Raw genomic sequence first — 21,309 nt, forward strand, 5'->3', positions numbered from 1 at the left:
GCCCAACACAGACCCCTGCAGCACCCCGCTCACCACTGATCTCCAACTGGAGAAACACCCATTTATCGCAACTGATTTCTACTGGTTAACCAGTCCTCTGTCCATGCCAGTACATTCCCCATAACTCCATACATTCATATCTTACGGGTGAGTCTTTTATGTGGCACTTTATCGATCACCTTCTGGAAATCCAGGTATGCAACATTCTCCTGTTCCCCTCCATCTGCCCCGATTGTTATATCCTGAAAGATTCCATCCAGTTAGTCTGTCAAACACAACCTTCCCTTCCTGAGTCCATGCTCCATCCAGATGTCTTGCTATTTTTTCTTTAATAATAGCCTCCAGCATTTTCCCAACTACAGATGTTAAGTTAACTAGCCTATAGTTACCTGCCTTTTTCCTATACCCTTTTTAAAAATGGTATGACATTTGCTGTCTTCCAGTCTACCGAGACCGCCCTGCGGTCCAGTGAAGTTTGGTAAATTACCACTAACACATCTACTATAACTTCCTCCATTCCTTTCAGCACCCTGGGATGCATTCCAGCAGAACCAAGGGACTTAACTACGTTTAGACCCTCAAGTTTGCTCAAAACTACCCCTTCAGAGATAATAATTTAATTGAGGTCCTCACATCGTATCCTTAACATTATTCTTTAGCTTGTTAGACACATCTTCTACTGTGAAGACTGACACAAAATAGTTATTCAAGGCCTCAGTTGTTTCAGCATTACCCAATATTAATTCCTCTTTCTCATCCTGCAAGGGACCTATATCCACTTCAGCCACTCTTTTCTGTTTTATATATTTATAAAAAAAATTCCTACCTGTTTTAATATTCTGTGCTAGTTTGCATTCATAATCTATCTTTCCTTCCTTTATTGTTGTTTTGTGTGTCTTCGTTGTTTTTTTAACATTTTCCCAATCTTCCTATTTCCTACTACTCATAGAATCCTTACAGTGTGGAAACAGACCCTTCAGCCCAACAAGAACAACACCTGTCCTTCTAAGAGTAACCCACCCAGACCCATCCCCCCTATCTTATTACTCAACACTTGCCCCGACCTAACCCACACATCCTTGAACACTATAGATAATTTAGCATGGCCAATTCACCTAACTTGCATATCTTTGGATTGTGGGAGGAAATTGGAGCACCAGGAGGTAACCCACTCAGACACATAGATAGTCGCCAAGGCTGGAATTGAACCCACGTCTCTGGCGCTGTGAGGTAGCAGTGCTAACTACTAAGCCACCGTATTCTTAGCTACTTTGTAATCCTAAGCTTTTAATTGGATGTCTTCCTTTATTTCCTTGGTTATCCAAGGCTGCCTGCTCCTACCCTTGCTATCTTTGCACTGTGAAAAATCTCTTAGGAAGTCCTCCACTGTTCCCTAATTGTTCCACCATATAATATGTGTTTCCAGTCTAATTTAGGCAACTCCTTCCTCATCCCATTACAGTCTCCCTTGTTTAAGCATGGCACACTGGTTTTCGATGATAATATTTCACACTCCATTTGTATCTGAAATTCAATCATACTGTGATCACTCTTTCCGAGAGGATCCTTAACTATGAGATCATTAATTTTGCCTGTCTCATTACAAGGACCAGATCTAAGATTGCATGCTATTTTGTAGGTTCAGTAACATGCTATCAAGGAAGTTATCATGGAGGCATTCTATAAACTCCTCTTGAAGACTGCCTCTACCGACTTGATTCGGTCAATCAACATGTATGTTCAAGTCCTCCATGACTATTGCCATCCCATTCTTACATGTGTCATATATTTCTTGATTGATCGCCCGTGCCACTGTAGCATTATTACTAGGTGGCCCATAGACTGCTTTCACCAGTGACTTCTTCTCCTTACTATTCCAGATCTCCACCCAAATGGATTCACCATTTTTCTCCTTAGATCCTATATTGCCTCTCCCTAACGCCCTACTCTCAACCTTACTTAAGAGCGCGGCCCCATTTCCTCTACTTTCCTGTCTATCCTTCCTAATTACCTGATACCCTTGGATATTGCCAGTCATCACTGTCCTACAACCATGTTTCTGTTTTCATATTCCTTTGTACTAATTTGCACAACAAGTTCATCGACTTTGTTTGGAGTACTATGGACATTCAGGTAAAGTGCCCCTTTAGAATCTAGAAATCTCCCTGTCTTTTACATATGATTCTGTCATCCAATTATACTTTTTTTTTCTTTTCTAACTTTTGCTCTGGTCTCTGCATTGCTTTCTTCTGCCTTTCTTCCGGGACTCACCTTCCTCACAGTCTCTCTGCTCATAGCATCAGCCTTTACACCAACTGCTGCATCTTCTGACCTGATGCTCTGGTTCTCACACCCCTGCCAACCTAGTTTAAAGCTGCTCCAACAGCTCTGCCAAACCTGTGCGCAAGGTTATTGGTCCCCCTTGAGTTCAGGTGTAATCCATCCCTTTTGTACAGGTCATACATTGCCTAGAAGAGAACCCAAAGATCCACAACTCTGAAATCCTGAGCCTTACACCAACTCTTTAGCCACTCATTTGTCTGCCATATCTTGCCCTCACTAGCATGTGGCATAAGCAGCAACCTAGAGATTATTACCCTTGTGGTCCTTCTTTTTAGCTTCCTTGCTAACTCCCTAAATTCGCTTTTCATTACCTCATCCCTTTTCCTAGCTATGTCATTGGTACCAATGTATACCACGACTTCTTGCTGCTCTCCCTCCCCTTTTAAGAATGCTGCAGATCCAAGACATCCCTGACCCTGGCACCAGGAGGCAACATATCATCCAGGAGTTTCATTCATGTTTACAGAACCTCTTGTCTGTTGCACTAACCAATGAATTCCCCTATCAATATCGCTCTCCTCTTCTCCCCTCTTGCCTTCTGAGCCACAGGGTCAGACTCAAAGTCAGAGGTCTGGTTGCTGAGGCTTTCCACTGGCAGGTCATTTCCCCCTACTAAACAGTGTCCAAAATGGTATACTAATTATTGAGGGGAACAGCCGCAAGGGATCCCTGCACTGACTGCTTATTCTCTTTCCCTTTCCTGACGGTCACCCAGCTACCTTCATCTTCTAACCTAGGTGTGACAACTTTCACATAACTCCTCTCTATCAACCCTTCAGCCTCCGGAATGATCCAGAGTTCATCTAGCTCCAGTTCCCTAATGCAGTCTGTGAGGAATTGAAGCTGGGTGCACTTCTCACAGGTAAAGTCAACAGGGACACTGATAGTGACCCTGACCTCTCACATCCTGCAAGAGAAGCATGCAACTGCTCGAGCCTTAAACCCCACTGCTCTAACCTGAGCTTCAACGTAGCCCCCTGTCGCCAAAGTCTCCCAACAAAGCACTTCAGCACTTTTCCTCACACGGCACTACCCCTCAGCACAGCTGCTCCCGAAATGAAAATCTCTCCTGTCTTCCTCAAAATGGCCCTTTTTTTTGGTTGGAGGCAGTGGGAGGGATGGAAACAAGGCTTAACCGCTTCCTGACACTAGTCCCTCTGCGATATTGAGGCCAGTTGTGGTGACTGCAATGCCTCTGATTGACATCTCTGCTGCTCTCTGACTCAATGAACGATGTTGCCCTGTGGAGGTCTCCTGGACAGTCATGATGACTGATGTGATGTCTCCCAGAACTCCTCTGTGCTGACTCTCAGCCACTCTTTGATTTGCCTTCTGATTGGATTGATTAGGATGATATCTATCAACTTTTAGAAGAATGAGCGGAGAATTACAGGAACATGTAAATTCTAGCAGGAGTAGAGAGGTTCACAATGATTGGGGAGTCCAGAATTAGGGCTCACAGTCTAAGGATATATCCTCTACCTGTGTTCACATATGCCTACTTCAACATCTTGCTCCCCTCCCACAACCCCCCACCCCTTCATCTGCAGCTCCCCTTAACCCACCCCCAGTCCTGAGGAAGGGTTACACTCGAAACATTGACTTTTATGTCTTCGGATGCTGCCTGGCTTGCTGTGTTCTTCCAGCTACCTGCTTGTCTACTTAAGGATATGCAGTAGGCCATTTAGGACTGAGATGATGAGCAATTTCTTTACCCAGACAGTGGTGAGTCTGTGGAATTCCTGGTGACAGAAAATGGTTGAGGCCAAAACATTGAATGTTTTCAAGAAGGATTTTGACATATTTCATACAACTGAAGGGATGAAAGGACTGAGTTGGATGATCAGGCGTGACCATTTTGAATGCCAGAGCAGACTCAAAGGGTTGAATACGTGTTTTATGCTTCTACGAATGCAATAACAATGGTGATACTGGAATCTGCATAATTTGTATGAATTCCTGTTTAAATCCTGATATAATTTTTTAATGCGAAAAACTCGTAGAAACTCAGCACCATTTTAGTTGATATACCAACATGTTTAATTTTAATTTTGGAGGCTTGTAGTTCTGAAGAAAAGAGTTTAGTATTCGAAGAACATTCAAATGAGCCTGTTTGCCCTTTCATTAGAAATACAGTTATTAAATGTTTAAAATTGGTAATCATTAGCTCAACTGTGGCTGTCAATTGCAATAGTAATTGACTGCTTTACAAATGATATTTGTGAATATCATAATTTTAAGGGGTCATAATTTTAAGGTGATTGGAAGAAAGTATAGGGGAGATGTCAGAAGTATGTTCTTTACGCAGAGAGTGGTGGGTGTGTGGAATGCACTGCCAGCACTGGTAGTAGAGTCAGAGATATTAGGGACATTTAAGTGACTGCTGGACAAGCACATGAACAGCCGTAAATTAAGGGGTGTGTAGGTTAAGATGATCTCAGATTAAGATAAATGCTCAGTACAATGCCGTGGGCCGAAGGGCCTGTACTGTTCTATGTTCTATACAGAATCATTTGCGAACATGCTCACTGGGCAAGGCAATGCATGCTTGTAACACAGAGAAATTTAAATGGAGAACAAGTGAATCTGTTGGAATAACCTGTTGGGTACCACAAAGAACTTACAGCCTAACAGTCCACATCAGCCTTCACAAAGCTCATATACCTTATGCTGATTAACTGTCTCAAACTTGTCCCTTGGAATTTTTGGGAGCTTTTTCCCTTCTCTATCCATCCAGTGTCCCTTTAAATGCATCAACATTGTCTTCCCAAACTAAACACTGTGGCAGCAAGTGCCACATTCAGACCACTCCATGAGAAAAAGAATTCATTCCTTGCTGCTTTACTTCACTTTGGAATGTTGCTGTAGTATATTAGAACTAAGTTTACCTCTAATTATAATTCACAGATGAGTCAGATTGTCTGGAGATTCTAGGCACCAAATCACCAGATTTTCCCCCTTTGTTTTTCCACATGCACACAAGTCAAACATTGTCCTGATTATGATTTATACATAGATAGAAATTACAAAAAATGAGTGATGGCAATAACTTGTTGATAATATGGCAATTGTCAACATATTTTGCCTTAATCTTTGATTAAGATTGTTGCAACAAGATATATTTCATTTTGCCCTCAGGACAATTTGCATGAAATGCTGATGCAAAGGGAAAACATAATTTATATTGTATGAGCAAAATGGGCTGATTAATTGACAAATGGACTGATTGGTCAAGAATTCTGCATGGTGAATTCACCAATTAGAAAATGAGTGACAGCTCATTGCTAAGATTGTTCGAAAGTTAAACGAGGCAGTTTAACTCTGATTGATCAAGCCATTGCCCTATGAAATGTATCGGACAATGGTTGTTAACTGTTTCGTTTGAGTTGAAATAGTTGCACATTGTGCATATGCACTTTCTGTCTGCAAAAAACAGGATCTTGTGCAATAGTAAATGTAGTTTCCTGTGCATACAAGAGCATCATACTGTGAGTCTGAATGACGATCTTAAATTGGTTTTAAGCATAATTGTTACCACACTCAGACTATGTCAGTGCAACACTTTGATGAATAAGAATCTATTTGCCTGGTTTTAATTTTAAATAAAACTTGACATTTACTATTAGTCATCATCTAACTTGTGTATTCTCCATGGCTACTCATCAGCAGTCTCTTCCACACAGAATGCAAAAAGTTGTCTTTCCTTTACACTTGCGAAATGTGCTGATGGAAAAAAAACAAGGCTTTGATGAAACTTGCCCTTCCTCACCAATAATTAATTCCATAAATCAAGCAGTTACTCTTATTTGCAATATTTTCATTGTTACAGGATTTAAGCTTCAAACTGGCCAACACAAACTGAGAGCTCAAAAGATGCAACATGTAGCTTGCTGTGAGAAATAACACATTCAACTCTTCAACAGATTGGGAAAACTAAAAGATAGGCAATGCCTTCATGAGGTTGAAAAAGTGGAAAGAAAAAGAAAGGGAGATTGATTAAATGTTGTCCTTAATTGCAGAAGATGTATCACTCCACAGAGCATTCAGCTCATAACTTTATTTTTATCCAGATGCTCAAACTTGCTACTACTTGATGACTACTTTCTAGATTAGAATTCTCTTTTCTCTTATGCATTTATTTATATACTGTTTCCACAGATATTTAATGCCTTTTCCACAGATCAATTCCAGGTGTTATTATTTAAACCGTTGAAAATGTACAGAAGCCAAATTCCTTTGAGAAAACAGAGAACCCAACATTGAGACCAAAATAGGGATATGAACCTTAAATTCAGATCAGGACAGTGCATTCCCAACCAAGAACCAAGCTGCCATTACCACTTAAGAATCCCTGGCTCAAGTAGAGGGCCAGAAGCAAAGCAGTGCTACTGGGAATGGTGGCCATTGTTAAGATTGCAACTCCAGGGGGAGGGCATCTCAATGGCCAGACACACTCTAGTCAGTGGCCGAACCCATTGTGTCACAAGAACTCCTGGAATACCTTGCAGACATATTCAGTACACAATTGAACTTAAATAGATACCTGGCCCCAGAAATTGTAGAGAACATTGAATGGTCTGTCCCATGAACTGGAGAAGCCATGACTTTTCATAGCTTTTCATATGAAAAGGGAGAAGGAAGTAGAGGGAGATAAGGTGATAGGGAGAGGGGCGAAAGACAACACATTAGGAAGTGAAATAGTGTCATCAATTCTCTTTAATGATATGAATGGTTCATACCATCATGGAATCAAATACAGACAGTTTTATGCTTTCAGAAATTATCAGATGAATACAGTTTTAATTTAAATTCTATATATTTCTGACAGGTTGAAATCACCATAAAAATTCCAGACAGAAGAATGCCACATTTGCACACTTCTATAAACAAAAATATTTTTCATGCTGCATCCAATTCCCTCAATGGCACAATTATTATATCACTCAGCAGTGGAATGGAGTAAACTTCTTCATAAGATCATAAAATATAGGAACAGAATTTGGCCATTCAGCCTATCGGCTGATATTTTCAATCAGGCTGATATGTTTCTCAACCTCATTATCTTGCCTTCTCCCCAGAACCATTGTTACCCTCACCGATCACTACCTCAGTCTTAAAGCTACTCAATGATTTCTCATCCACAGCCCTCTGCAGCAATGAGTTCCACAGATTAATTACCGTCTGACTGAAGAAAATCCTCCTCATCTCAGTTCTAAAGGGCCATATCTTTACTCTGAGGCTGTGCCTTTGGGTCCTAGTTTCTCCTACTAGTGGAAACATCTTCTCCACATTCACTCCTACCAGGCCTCTCAGTATTCTAAGTTTCAACCATCCTCATCCTTCTAAACCCCATCATGGCATGGTGGCTCAGTGGTTTCGCACTACTGCCTCACAGCGCCAGGGACCTGGGTTCAATTCCCACCTCGGGTAAACTGTCTGTGTGGAGCTTGCACGTTCTCCCTGTGTCTGCATGGGTTTCCTCCGGGTGCCCCGGTTTCCTCCCACAGTCCAAAGATGTGCAGGTCAGGTGAATTGGCCATGCTAAATTGCCTGTAGTGTTAGGTGCATTAGTCAGGGGTGAATGTAGGGGAATGGGTCTGGGTGGGTTGTTCTGCAGAGAGTTGGTGTGGACTTGTTGCACCGAAGGGCCTGATTCCACACTGTAGGGAATCTAATCAATTACTGATCCAGGGCCCTCAACCACTCCTTATATGATCACCAGGATCATTCTTTAGACCTTCTCCAACACCAGCACATCCTTCTGTAGACCCAAGGTTCAGAACTGCCCACAATATTCCAAATGTGGTCTGACAAGAGCCTTATGCAACCTCACTAATATATCTCTGCTCTTATATTCTAGTCCTCTCAAAATGAATGCTATCCATAACATTTGCTTTCGTAACTGCCAACTGAACCTACATTTTAACATTGAGAGAATCCGGAAATAGAACTCCCTTGCCTCTTTGTACTTCATATTTCTGAAACATTTCCCCCATTTAGAAAATAGTCTCCACCTTTATTCTTCTTACCAATGAACATAACCTTACATTTTCCCACCTGCCACTTCTTTAACCACTCGCTAGTCGGTCCAAATCATTCTGCAAACTTCCCTTCCCTCAGCCTATTTTTGTCATCTGCAAACTTATCAACAATGACTTCAGTTCCTTTACCCTGATCATTCATCTACAATATGAATAGTTTTCGCACAGTTAGCAGTCTGCATTTTGCCTGGGCAAGTGGTCTGGACGCACTAATAGCAATTTATAAAACACAGTAAGTTGGTGCAACCTCCCCAAGCAGTGAAAACTACTAGTCAGCATTTCTGCTACTTATTGCGATTCTGCAAGAGGATATATTGGTGAACATGCCACTGTTTTGATTCTTGAGGTGGGCTTTGATCTTGCCATTCATCAAAACACCTAGATTGGAGAAGAACATGCAGTCCCTTGAGTGTGTTCTGCCTTTTAATTAGGCCAGAGTTAACATTATATCTTAATACCTGCTACCTGCCCTGGTTTGTCAATTCTTAACCCTCCTGCCAAACAAAAATATCAAATCCAGTTCTGTAATTTTAAACTCATTTAAATTAATTTTTAAACTAATCAGTAGATTTTGTGGAAGAATGAATCATGTTTCTACTTGAGCTGAGTGATGCCTCGATATTTAGAAGATCGAACATAGAAAAATACAGCGCAGTACAGGCCCTTTGGCCCTCGATGTTGCGCCGATCCAAGCCCACCTAACCTACACTAGCCCACTATCCTCCAGATTCTGGATCAATGGTGCTGGAAGAGCACAGCAGTTCAGGCAGCATCGAGGAGCTTCAGCAAAATCGACGTTTCGAGCAAAAGCCTTCATCAGGAATAAAGGCAGAGAGCCTGAAGCGTGGAGAGATAAGCTAGGGGAGGGTGGGGGTGGGGAGAAAGTAGCATAGAGTACAATGGGTGAGTGGGGGAGGAGATGAAGGTGATAGGTCAGGGAGGAGAGGGTGGAGTGGATAGGTGGAAAAGGAGCTAGGCAGGTCGGACAAGTCCATACAATTCAAGGGGACTGGAAGTTTGAAACTAGGATGAGGTGGGGGAAGGGGAAATGAGGAAGCTGTTGAAGTCCACATTGATGCCCTGGGGTTGAAGTGTTCTGAGGCGGAAGATGAGGCGTTCTTCCTCCAGGCGTCTGGCGGTGAGGGAGCGGCGGTGAAGGAGGCCCAGGACCTCCATGTCCTCGGCAGAGTGGGAGGGGGAGTTGAAATGTTGGGCCACGGGGCGGTTTGGTTGATTGGTGTGGGTGTCTCGGAGATGTTCCCTAAAGCGCTCTGCTAGGAGGCGCCCAGTCTCCCCAATGTAGAGGAGACCGCATCGGGAGCAATGGATACAATAAATGATATTAGTGGATGTGCAGTTAAAATTTTGATGGATATGGAAGGCTCCTTTAGGGCCTTGGATAGAGGTGAGGGAAGAGGTGTGGTCACAGGTTTTACATTTCCTGCGGTGGCAGGGGAAAGTGCCAGGATGTGAGGGTGGGTCGTAGGGGGGGGCGTGGACCTGACCAGGTAGTCACGGAGGGAACGGTCTTTGCGGAAGGCGGAAAGGGGTGGGGAGGGAAATATATCCCTGGTGGTGGGGTCTTTTTGGAGGTGGCGGAAATGTCGGCGGATGATTTGGTTTATGCGGAGGTTTGTAGGGTGGAAGGTGAGCACCAGGGGCGTTCTGTCCTTGTTACGGTGGGAGGGGTGGGGTCTGAGGGCGGAGGTGCGGGATGTGGACGAGATGCGTTGGAGGGCATCTTTAACCACGTGGGAAGGGAAATTGCGGTCTCTAAAGAAGGAGGCCATCTGGTGTGTTCTGTGGTGGAACTGGTCGTCCTGGGAGCAGATACGGCGGAGGCGGAGGAATTGGGAATACGGGATGGCATTTTTGCAAGAGATAGGGTGGGAAGAAGTGTAATCCAGGTAGCTGTGGGAGTCGGTGGGTTTGTAAAAAATGTCAGTGTCAAGTCGGTCGTCACTAATGGAGATGGAGAGGTCCATGAAGGGGAGGGAGGTGTCAGAGATGGTCCAGGTAAATTTAAGGTCAGGGTGGAATGTGTTGGTGAAGTTGATGAATTGCTCAACCTCCTCGCGGGAGCACGAGGTGGCGCCAATGCAGTCATCAATGTAGCGGAGGAAGAGGTGGGGAGTGGTGCCGGTGTAATTACGGAAGATCAACTGTTCTACGTAGCCAACAAAGAGACAGGCATAGCTGGGGCCCATACGTGTGCCCATGGCTACCCCTTTGGTCTGGAGGAAGTGGGAGGATTCAAAGGAGAAATTGTTAAGGGTGAGGACCAGTTCGGCCAAACAAATGAGAGTGTCGGTGGAGGGTACTGTTGGGGACGTCTGGAGAGGAAAAAACGGAGGGCTTGAAGGCCCTGGTCATGGTGGATGGAGGTGTAGAGGGATTGGATATCCATGGTGAAGATGAGGTGTTGGGGGCTGGGGAAACGGAAGTCTTGGAGGAAGTGGAGGGCGTGGGTGGTGTCTCGAACGTATGTGGGGAGTTCCTGGACTAGGGGGGATAGGACAGTGTCAAGGTAGGTAGAGATAAGTTCAGTGGGGCAGGAGCACGCTGAGACAATGGGTCGGCCAGGGTGGTCAGGCTTGTGGATCTTGGGAAGGAGGTAGAACCGGGCAGTGCGGGGTTCCCGGACTATGAGGTTGGAAGCTGTGGGTGGGAGGTGATGAGGTTCTGTATGGTCTGGGAGATGATGGTTTGGTGATGGGGGGTGGGGTCATGGTTGAGTGGGCAGTAGGAAGAGGTGTCCTCGAGTTGGTGTTTGGCTTCAGCGGTGTAGAGGTCAGTGCGCCAGACTACCACTGCGCCCCCTTTATCCGCTGGCTTGATGGTGAGGTTGGGATTAGAGCAGAGGGATTGGAGAGCTGCGCGTTTTGAGGGTGAGAGGTTGGAGTGGGGGAGGGGAGTAGACAGGTTGAGGCGGTTAATGTCCCGGCGACAGTTGGAAATGAAGAGGTCGAGGGCAGGAAATAGACCAGCGCGGGGTGTCCAGGTCGATGTAGTGTGTTGGAGGTGGGCGAAGGGGTCCTCGGAAGGTGGGCGGGAGTCCTGATTGTGAAAGTAAGCTTGGAGGCGGAGGCAACTGAAGAAGTATACCGATGCCACATGCTCAGTGACTTCCGCCACCCCTACTGCCGTGTCTGCCACCACTTCCACCCCCACCAGTGCCACTCACCTGCATTCTGCTGACACGCCCCCCCCCCACACCCCACTGTCACTATCCCCACCCCCCAGAACCCCGAGGGGAGCACTACCCATGCTCATGCCTCCACCCCCATTCCCCCCACCATCACACCCACTCCAGGCACTGGCTCCGACCCCACTCCCAGCTCCACACCCACACCAGATCCCAGCTCCCAGCCCTGCCGAGTTTTCACCATCCCCCCGGACCTCCCACTCACTGAGGACGAACGATCAGTCCTCAGCAAAGGACTCACATTCATCCCCTTCCATCCACGCATCAATGAATTTAATACACGCCGTGACATCGAACACTTCTTCCGTCGCCTCCACCTCCGAGCTTACTTTCACAATCAGGACTCCCGCCCACCTTCCGAGGACCCCTTCGCCCACCTCCAACACACTGCATCCACCTGGACACCCCGCGCTGGCCTATTACCTGCCCTCGACCTCTTCATTTCCAACTGCTGCCGGGACATTAACCGCCTCAACCTGTCTACCCCCCTCCCCCACTCCAACCTCTCATCCTCACAACGCGCAGCCCTCCAATCCCTCTGCTCTAATCCCAACCTCACCATCAAGCCAGCGGATAAAGGGGGCGCAGTGGTAGTCTGGCGCACTGACCTCTACACCGCTGAAGCCAAACGCCAACTCGAGGACACCTCTTCCTACTGCCCACTCGACCATGACCCCACCCCGCCATCACCAAACCATCATCTCCCAGACCATACAGAACCTCATCACCTCAGGAGTTCTCCCACCCACAGCTTCCAACCTCATAGTCCGGGAACCCCGCACTGCCCGGTTCTACCTCCTTCCCAAGATCCACAAGCCTGACCACCCTGGCTGACCCATTGTCTCAGCATGCTCCTGCCCCACTGAACTTATCTCTACCTACCTCGACACTGTCCTATCCCCCCTAGTCCAGGAACCCCCCACATACGTTCGAGACACCATCCACGCCCTCCACTTCCTCCAAGACTTCCGTTTCCCCAGCCCCCAAAGCCTCATCTTCACCATGGATATCCAATCCCTCTACACCTCCATCCACCATGACCAGGGCCTCCAAGCCCTCCGTTTTTTCCTCTCCAGACGTGCCCAACAGTACCCTTCCACCGACACTCTCATTCGTTTGGCCGAACTGGTCCTCACCCTTAACAATTTCTCCTTTGAATCCTCCCACTTCCTCCAGACCAAAGGGGTAGCCATGGGCACACGTATGGGCCCCAGCTATGCCTGTCTCTTTGTTGGCTACGTAGAACAGTTGATCTTCCGTAATTACACCGGCACCACTCCCCACCTCTTCCTCCGCTACATTGATGACTGCATTGGCGCCACCTCGTGCTCCCGCGAGGAGGTTGAGCAATTCATCAACTTCACCAACACATTCCACCCTGACCTTAAATTTACCTGGACCATCTCTGACACCTCCCTCCCCTTCCTGGACCTCTCCATCTCCATTAGTGACGACCGACTTGACACTGACATTTTTTACAAACCCACCGACTCCCACAGCTACCTGGATTACACTTCTTCCCACCCTATCTCTTGCAAAAATGCCATCCCGTATTCCCAATTCCTCCGCCTCCGCCGTATCTGCTCCCAGGAGGACCAGTTCCACCACAGAACACACCAGATGGCCTCCTTCTTTAGAGACCGCAATTTCCCTTCCCACGTGGTTAAAGATACCCTCCAACGCATCTCGTCCACATCCCGCACCTCCGCCCTCAGACCCCACCCCTCCAACCGTAGCAAGGACAGAACGCCCCTAGTGCTCATCTTCCACCCTACAAACCTCCGCATAAACCAAATCATCCGCCGACATTTCCGCCACCTCCAAAAAGACCCCACCACCAGGGATATATTTCCCTCCCCACCCCTTTCCGCCTTCCGCAAAGACCGTTCCCTCCGTGACTGCCTGGTCAGGTCCACGCCCCCCCCTACGACCCACCCTCACATCCTGGCACGTTCCCCTGCCACTGCAGGAACTGTAAAACTGTGCCCACACCTCCTCCCTCACCTCTATCCAAGGCCCTAAAGGAGCCTTCCACATCCATCAAAAGTTTACCTGCACATCCACTAATATCATTTATTGTATCCGTTGCTCCCGATGCGGTCTCCTCTACATTGGGGAGACTGGGCGCCTCCTAGCAGAGCGCTTTAGGGAACATCTCCGAGACGCCCGCACCAATCAACCAAACCGCCCCGTGGCCCAAAATTTCAACTCCCCCTCCCACTCTGCCGAGGACATGGAGGTCCTGGGCCTCCTTCACCGCCGCTCCCTTACCGCCAGATGCCTGGAGGAAGAACGCCTCATCTTCCGCCTCGGAACACTTCAACCCCAGGACTTCAACAGCTTCCTCATTTCCCCTTCCCCCACCTCATCCTAGTTTCAAACTTCCAGTCCCCTTGACTTGTATGGACTTGTCCGACCTGCCTAGCTCCTTTTCCACCTATTCACTCCACCCTCTCCTCCCTGACCTATCACCTTCATCTCCTCCCCCACTCACCCATTGTACTCTATGCTACTCTCTCCCCACCCCCACCCTCCCCTAGCTTATCTCTCCACGCTTCAGGCTCTCTGCCTTTATTCCTGATGAAGGGCTTTTGCCCGAAACATCGATTTTGCTGAAGCTCCTCGATGCTGCCTGAACTGCTGTGCTCTTCCAGCACCATTGATCCAGAATATAGTTTCCAGCATCTGCAAGCATTGTTTTTACCACTATCCTCCATATGCCTATCCAATGCCTGTTTAAATGCCCATAAAGAGGGAGAGTCCACCACTGCTACTGGCCAGGCATTCCATGAACTCATGACTCGCTGAGTAAAGAATCTACCCCTAACATCTGTCCTATACCTACCACCCCTTAATTTAAAGCTATGCCCCCTCGTAATAGCTGACTCCATACGTGGAAAAAGGTCTCATGGTCAACCCTGTCTAAACCCCTAATCATTTTGTACACCTCTATCAAGTCACCCCTAAACCTTCTTTTCTCCAATGAAACACCCCCAAGTGCCTCAGCCTTTCCTTATACGATCTTCCTACCATACCAGGCAACATCCTGGTAAACCTCTTCTGCACCCGTTCCAGTGCCTCCATATCCTTCCTATAGTATGGCGACCAAAACTGTACACAATACTCCAGATGTGGCCGCACCAGAGTCTTATACAACTGCAACATGACCTCAGGACTCCGGAACTCAATTCCTCTACCAATAAAAACCAGTACGCCATGTGCCTTCTTCACCACACTATTTATACCCCATGAACATCCATCTCTGATTTTAAGGAAATGGACCAAAAACAGAAATTGATGGAGAAACTCAGCATCCATGAAGAAAAAGCAGAGTCAATATTTTGGGTCCAGTGACCCTTCTTAGAATTACCAGTAGCTTGGAAAAATGGTATAGACAGGAGTGGGATGGGCAATAAGTGATAAGTGACAAGGGGAGTAAGCGATAAGTGGAGATAGAGCCGTGAAAGGAGAGAAGGACAGCTAGGCAGGCAAAGGAATGGGAAGCCAGGGAGAAAGAAAGGCTGCTCGTGGGGACTGTATATTTTCATCTTTCACCATATTTTTATCTTCTTATGGCCCCCATTATCAGCTTTTCTGTCTCTCACCATCCATCCGTTTGTGAACACTGTCCATCCCTTTGTCTGCCCAATTGATCTTCGCTCCATCTATCGCTTACTCATTTACCCCACTGCATCCCACCCTCTGCATAGAACTCTGAAAGGTCACTGGACTCTAATTGTGAACTCTGCTTTCTCTCCACAGGTGCAGGCAGACCTGTTGTTTTCTCCATCAATTTCAGATTTTATTTCAGTTTTCCAGTATCTGCAGAACTTTATTTGCTTAAGGTAACAGACCTTTGTGCTGCAGCCCTTCACCTTGCATTCATTATCACCCAAGTGTTTTTTTTGATTGGCTGGCAGATGGGTGAGTGGGCAGGCATGGGGGTGGTGAGGTTTGGAGTCATTGACATTATCTTGCTTCAACACTCCTCAATCCATATCTCAATGTTATCCATTAATTAGGTTGTTATTCCTTTATTGCTTTTGCTTTCAATTCTCCTTCAACTGTTGACAGTACAAATCTTGTTTACGTTTCACTGCCACTGTCTGTACTATTTTTCTCTCTCTAACTGTCCTGTAACCCTTCTGATTTCTGAAATTCTACACTTCATTGAACCAAATGAATCAGTTTGTCCATCCAGTTGATTCTGAGCAACATTCCCACTAATTATCTTTTCATCTGTGCAGGACCTCAAGGCCAATGCATAGCAGCAACTTCCAGAACCAGAAATCAATGCAGCAAGCAGTGTCAGTCTTACAGTCACTGCACATAGACACTTGGAGCAGCCTTGCACTTAGAGAGAATTTAAATCTGAGCATCCTCTACCAGTTCCACATTTCAAAAGCAGTTGCCCTCATCTCATCCTCTTCCTTCAGAGTCCAATCTTAGATTTTCAAGGTGGATTTTTCTGCGCTCGTGACTGTACTTCTCATTTTTTCAGATTTATTCTGTTGCATTTGAAATCCCAGATACCACTTTAGGCACTATTCACACCTCTTGTTATAATTAATCCAACTTGAATTCCTATTGTTTTCTTTCAGAGGAAATAATTTCCATCTACTATACCAGCTCTTTTAATAAAGACAGCATAACAAATAGAAACAGGAGGAAATCATTTAGCTCATTGAGCCTGCTCTATCAGTCAGTAAGATTATGGTTATTCTGATTTGGTGGTTGTAACTCCAATTCCTGCTCCATGACACTCAACTCTCTTTTCAACTTTGCATCTACCCATTCAAGCCTCCTTGAAATCTTACTTGTTTCAATAAGTTAACCCGTCTTCCTGCAATACTTTATCAAGTATCAGTCTTACCTACTCACATTTCCTCAAGAGGCAAAGTGATAATACCAGGAATCAGCCACGCAAACCTTTTCTGAACAGCCTCCAATGTAAACATTTACCTTCTTAAGTAAGGTGACTAAAAGCAACACTTTGTTTAGTTGTGGTAAGACTGTTCTCCTTTCATATTGCATTACCCCTGCAAAAAAGGCCAACATTTCATTTTCTTTCCTAATTCCTTGTTGCACCTGTTGACATTTTGCAATACATGTACCCATCATCAATGTTGGTCTATTGAGAAGATCACAATGAGATCACAGATAATCTTTGACATGCATGCGACTACAAGTCTAATCTATGCAACCAGCCCTCACAAGTTAATTATTTAGTCCTGGTTTCAGTCTGATGAATCAACAGTGCACACATTCAGGAATGAGTAATTTGGTCAAAACCATCACCGTGCATGGAATCATTAGATCACCGTGCTGGGTAATATGCACCATGCAAAAATATGGCATTTGAGGAAAACAAATTGTATATGCAGGAGAATGAAGGGATAAAAACAAAAAAAAATTCGCAAAACAAATTGTGCAGCTGATCTCCGTCAGTACTTGTAGGCATTGATTCCATCTTCATAGCTGCCTCCATTTTGACACCAGCAGCCTAGGCAGTCCTCCCTGTCAAACATGCATCTTGTTCCAGTCCAGTCAGGCAAACATTTGCCACATGCCCTCACATATGAAATAGCAGCCACCGTTAGCACATGGCTGTCGGATATTATGACAGAATGAGCAGAATGAAACCAAAGTAGTAAACCAATAAACCTTGTTCATCAAAAGTATATTAATTCAGGGGAAACTTAATTAGATACTAGTTAAATATGATCATATTTCACATCCCATTTGCTGCTGCCCACTTATTTTTCTTTTGAAATTGCAAGTCCCCAGAGCTTTTTTTCTGAAATTAGTATTATACACTATGCCAACCAGACAGTAACGTATTCACAGATGGTTTTACAAACTGATTGTGATGGGAAGGTTAGTTGCTCATTCACTTAGTTGATCTGCAGGATGTAGGTACGTTAATGGGAAATATGTAATTCAGGATTCCACTTTATGGGAGCTTAACTTCACAACATGTTCACACAACCACAGATCCATTTCTTATTTCGAGGATAGCTTGACTGACATGCCGGACATCCATTCAGGTTGGAAGTTGGTCAGTGAAGGTTGCAGGAGGAACTACAGTCCTTAATGGGGTTATCAAGAGAGAGTGGGGACTAATGCCAGTTTTGCCTGCAATAGTGTACCTTTACCCAATGTGGCATAGCTCACTTTATCTCTTGTAACATAAGAAACTGGTTGTGAGTAACATGGTGTTTTCAGAAGTTTCGTAACATCTTCATGGACCTCATGTGAAACAATGCTGAAAATTCCTACATTGGACAGACAGGCAGAAAACATGAACACCAACTAGCCACAAAAAGACATGACCCTCTCTCACTAGTATCCTCACGTACAGATGAGGAAGGACACCACTTCGACTGGGACAATACACCCATCCTAGGACAAGCCAAATAAAGACACGCATGAGAATTCCTAGAAGCATGGCATTCCAACCGGAACTCTATCAACAAACACATCGAGTTAGACCCCATCTACCACCCCCTGAGAAAAGGAACAGGAAGTGACTTCACCACAGGAAATAACATCACCACAGCAAATGACATCACCAACCCAAAGAAACCCAAACATATAAAGAGGAATTTTCAGCATTGCTTTGCATGAGGTCCACTGAAGATGTTACCTAGTAAGGTAACAAAACGTCTGGAAATGAACCTTTCAGCTCAGCAAGCAAACTTACATCCAAAACCTCAACCTGAGCTACAAATCTTCTCAAAACTCACGAAGGCCTATGGGCGCAATACACTAAAACTGGCCCAACAATGGGAAACGAATGCCAGCTGACAGAGTGCCACCTGTGAACAGCTGCACGAATACCTACATGTCTTCAATACAAACCTCCCCTTAACACCTCACTCGCCATAAGAATAGCAAGCAAAACGGCTGCAGAATGCTTAGAGAAATGATTAATGATGCCCACAATAGGCTCCGTAAATACAACCGGGAAATGTTGCATCAAAAATCTTTACTCAGTCATGCAACAGACCATGAATGGACAGACACAGTACAACAAGCCATAAATATTAGACAGTGACAAACTCAGAAAATGAAAAAAACTAGACCTGCAGAAAAAACTAGACAAACGTACACAAAGTAACAACAATTACAACACAGAAGCATGGATAAAAAACCTATCTGACCGACCCTTAACAGACACTGAAAAAGCCGTCTTAGTAAGAGGATTAAATTACAACTGCCAGGATGCGGACAAGAAAGATTTTTTAGCAGCATAAGAAACAACACTAAACGACAACCAACTCACAGAAGAAACCCTACAATCCATCAGACCGGTAGTCACACCAACATTAAGCAGAAAAAAATGAAGGAAACACACTCAATACACAAGAAAGGAAAGCACCGGAAAGACTAAAAAAAGATAAAAACATTGATATCCTACCCGCAGACAAAGGACGCTTGACAGTCATTCTAAGTCGAAGAGACTACATTGAAAAAGCAAACGCACTACTTACAGATACCAACACTTACCAACAAGTGGCGATAGACTTGACCCCACAACTAGAGAACCGAATCACAGTCCTATTCAAAAAACTTCAGAAATCTGAACAAATAAATAAGACCAACCTCCAAAAAATGAAACCAGATGGATCCAACACACAACGTTTCTAGAGATTATCCAAAATTCACAAACCAGGAGCCCCCCCATCAGACCCATAGTCTCGCTATGGAACGCCAACTTACAGATTGGCCAAGGAGCTACACAAAAGACTAAAACGCTTAGTAGAAGGCTCACGCCACTCCATCCAAGAATTCCTGAAGACTATCAATGACACTAAGATAGAAAAGGATGAAATAATGGTCTCCTTTGATGTAACAGCCCTGTTTACTTCAATTAACATTAACCAGGCCAAGGAAACACTATTAGAAGACCCAAAGACACATACACCAAACACCACTAACTTCATCAACAAGGAGAATATCATCAAGCTATGGACCTATGCCTTACCACCCACTTCACCTTCAACAACAAAACCTACAGACAAACCACTAGAACACCCATGGGATCTCTGATATCAGGGTTCTTAGCAGAGGCAGTAATGCAGAGACTTGAGCAAACGGCTCTGCCAATCATCCAACCCAAACTCTGGGTCCGCTACGTTGACGACACCTTTGTCATCAGTAAACGAAACAAGTTAGAGGAAACCTTCAGCCCAACAGCCACAAACGAAGCTGCATCAGAACATTATTTCAAGAGCCAACGCACACTGCAGCACAGAGGAACTATGCAGAGCAGAAAAAAATCCCCTATACCATGTATTAAAAAAGAATGGGTACCCAATGAACACAGTCCGCTGATTTCTCAGCAACAAACCCAAACAAGCAGACAACACGTCCAAAAACCCTAGCCACTCTCCCTTACATCAAAGACATTTCTGAAATGACTGCCAGACTACTCAGACCTCTTGGCATCATAGTAGCCCACAAACCCACCAACACACTAAAACAGCAGCTAATGAACTTGAAAGACCCTATACAGGCAATGAGCAAAACTAACGTCATTTACAAAATACCGTGCAAGGACTGTAACAAACACTACATCAGACAAACAGGCAGAAAACTAGTCACCAGGATACATGAACACCAACTAGCCACAAAAAGAGACGACCCTCTTTCACTAGTATCCTCACATATGGATGAGGAAGGACACCACTTCGACTGGGGCAATACATCCATCGTAGGACAAGCCAAATAAAGAAATGCACAAGAATTCCTAGAAGCATGGCATTCCAACCAGACCTCTATCAACAAACACATTGCGTTAGACCCCATCCATCACCCTACAAAAGGAAGAGGAAGGTACTTTAGTGCAGGAAATAATATCACCACAGGAAATGACATCACCAACCAAAGAAACTAAACATATAAATAGAAAGCAGGAATTTTCAACATGAGGTCTACTGAAGATGTTACGAAATGTCTGGAACTGAACCTTTCAGCTCAGTGAGCAAACCTATATCCAAAACCTCAACTTGAGCTACAAATCGTCTCAAAACTCGCTGTGCCTGAAGCTATGTGTAACTTGGCATGTGTGAACAAAAGAAGGGGTGCACATTGCGTCAAACTTGGCTGAAAAAAGGAATCATTTGCAATCTTTACACCCACAAAGGAGTTTGGGAAGCTGTGCAAGTTAATAAATACTCTGGTTACAGTTCGAATGCATTTTCTTGGTTATCACATCTTGGAATTAGAACTTCTGGTTTATAGGTGAGACATTGCCCATTATGCCACAAGACCTCCTTGCCTAGCCACCAGAGTTAACACGTTGAGCTGGCCTGCAACTTTTCAGGTAAAATCTAAGCATTGGTAGCAGAAGATCAATGGGCCTCAAAGGGTCTCTCCACCACAGGTAGAATCATAGCTTGAGGTATACAAATTTGGCCTAAGAAAATTAGGCTCACAGGCCATTGGAGAGCTTTGATTGACTGGGAGTGTGATTTTTATGACTTGTGTTGTATAATTCCTCTATATCAGCAACAAAACACATTCACAGGTTGACAACATTTGAACAATATTCAACTGTTTTTTTTATACAGGGTACACAGACTGTTCAAGTTGTCCCACTCAAAGAATGTTTCCTCCACTGAGAAATACAGTTCATGAGGGCGAGGGGATGAAACCATGAATAAACACTTGGTGCTATAACAAGGCTCAAAGGTATGTCCTCGTTCATGCTTTCGT

Source organism: Chiloscyllium plagiosum, unplaced genomic scaffold (genome assembly GCF_037043375.1).
Source record: "Chiloscyllium plagiosum isolate Xiang-an unplaced genomic scaffold, Cpla_swu_hap1 HiC_scaffold_3, whole genome shotgun sequence".
NCBI classification, from domain to species: Eukaryota; Metazoa; Chordata; class Chondrichthyes; order Orectolobiformes; family Hemiscylliidae; genus Chiloscyllium; species Chiloscyllium plagiosum.